The sequence below is a fragment of the Mastomys coucha genome, unplaced genomic scaffold, assembly GCF_008632895.1.
Source record: "Mastomys coucha isolate ucsf_1 unplaced genomic scaffold, UCSF_Mcou_1 pScaffold22, whole genome shotgun sequence".
In the NCBI taxonomy this organism is placed as follows: Eukaryota; Metazoa; Chordata; class Mammalia; order Rodentia; family Muridae; genus Mastomys; species Mastomys coucha.
Genome location: NW_022196905.1, coordinates 101735957 through 101738145, shown reverse-complemented (window position 1 = coordinate 101738145; position 2189 = coordinate 101735957). Strand labels below are relative to the sequence as shown.

The 2189-nt window shown below is 44.7% G+C and overlaps 1 pseudogene; it reads left to right on the top strand.

Annotated features, from left to right (window-relative positions):
• The first annotated feature begins 576 nt into the window (after window positions 1-576).
• On the top strand, window positions 577-1607 carry LOC116070872 (annotated as a pseudogene).
• Window positions 1608-2189: the final 582 nt, after the last annotated feature.

Sequence of the window (2189 nt, the reverse complement as noted above, 5' to 3'; positions counted from 1 at the left end):
ACCCTTCATATCTAATTCATGGGGAGACCTTCCACTTCTGTTTTGGTCCTCAAAGTAATGTCTTTAAACTGGATGTCCCCAGAGGACAGTCCCAGAAACCCTCCCTGTATTAAAAATGACATGTTTGGTTTCTCCTCAGAAGAGCCTCATTTCCAAGAACATAACCATGAGGAGTCAGTGTGGAATCAGGAGAGACAAGGTACCCAATGAAAGTGAAGCACCAGGACCAACTGGATAGGACCAGCAAACCATGCCTCCTCCACCCTATGACCAATGAGGACATGGCTTACACTCACCACAGAATCACCAGCATAACAATGGATGTTATGATATTTCTTTCCACAGTGACCAACCTGCCAGGTCTTCTGTGGACTTCTGTCCAGGGACAGCATCCCCTTTGGGCCCATGCAGTCATTTGTAAAGCTTGAGAAAGAAACTTCCTAAGTCTTGAAAGTTCAGACACATGGTTTTCTCAGACACATGGTTTTTTCAGACACATGGTTTTTTCAGACACATGGTTTTTTGTGTGAAAATTAAAAACCCAGAAGACGCCAGTGAATGTGGATCATAGGTAGCATGACAACCTCCGTGCAGGAGTCCCCCCAGTCGTTGGGCAGAAAGAGCAAAGACAAATCCCAGTTCCTGCCAGATGTAGGCGGCCCGTGGCTGCTGGAGCCGGGCCTGTAGGGCATCCTCATTGCCTGCAACATGAACGAGCACAAGTGTGTGGAGGAGGCCTACAGCCTGCTCAGCGAGTACAGTGACGACATGTACGGCGGGAAAAGTTTATAGACAAGGACCAGAGCCCTCTGGAAGAGAGGGAGAAGACGATGATGCACAGGCTGCCTTGAAAAAAGAAGTTGGTGACATTAAGGCTTCTACAGAGAAGAGGCTGAGAAGATTCCAGTCAGTGGAGAGCGGAGCGAATAATGTACTCTTTATCAGGACACGGGATAGAACCTGAGAAATTAGTGTATCATAGTCTCCAGGATATGTACAGAACCGAGAAAATGAAGACATGGGTTATTCTGTGAATGTTGCCCATATCAGGCACATGTAAAGCTTCTTTAGAAGATATGAAAAAATATGCAGAAACATTTCTGGAACCCTGGCTTAAAGCCACAAACAAAGGGACATTTCAGATTGTATACAAGCCTCAAAATCATAGCAATATGAATAGAGAAGAAGTTATTAAAGAGTTGGCAGGAATAGTGGGAAGCCTCAATTCAGAAAACAAAGTGGATCTCACTAATCCAGAAAACACCGTGGTAGTAGAAATCATCAAAGCTGTGTGTTGCCTGAGTGTTGTGAAAGATTATGTTCAGAAAATACAACCTCCAAGAAGTAGTGAAGAGTGCAAAAGCTTCACAGCTTCACCCAAAGCTGGGAAATGGCAAAGAAACAAAATTGGATCCCGATAGCAAGTTGAATCAACGTGATCCCCCAGAAGGGAAAAATAACCAACAGGTAGCACCAGAGAGTAGTGAGGAGCTGGGCAAACAGAGCCAGGGTCTGAAACCCAGATGGGGAGTGAAGGAGGAGCTAAACCTGAACCTGAAAGTCATGTCTCAGAAGTACCCAAGACAAATGAAAATGAGGTCTCATAGGTCATTCTGCAGGGAGGTGGTCTCTGCTGGGGTGAGAATGTGGAATTGTGATAATATATTTTGACTTTTGTGTGCTGCTCAATGCTGACCTCACAGTCCCCATTGTCAGTTTTGTTAGAGCCCTTCAGGCCTGTATGTCAGTGTGTGCAGAATTGTTTCTTAGGGGAGGGTGCTAGGAGGATGGTGTTGGCTTCTGCCTCCTCATTACTCTCTCTAGTTTCCTTTTAAGCATTGCCAACTGATGTGGTACTGAACAGTATCTGAGTGGGAAGCAAGCAGGACATTCTGAGGAGGGTGTGTGCTATGGCTCAGCTGTCCCTGCTGTTCTATTGTACACATAGAGAAGTGGTGTTGTGGATTATGTAGGGATCACTTTGTGATGCTTTCTACTTTTTGTTTTTCTTGGGTTTTTTGTTTATTTGTTTGTTTGTTTGTTTGTTTTGTTTTATGTCAAGAGCAAATTAGCTGGCTCATTGCTACAAGAGAAGATATGAGGTAGAAAAGGACTACTCTGGGTGTAGACCTAGGGATATTTCTGATAAGGTTAGGGATGAGGAATCACTGCTGGGTCACTTCCATATC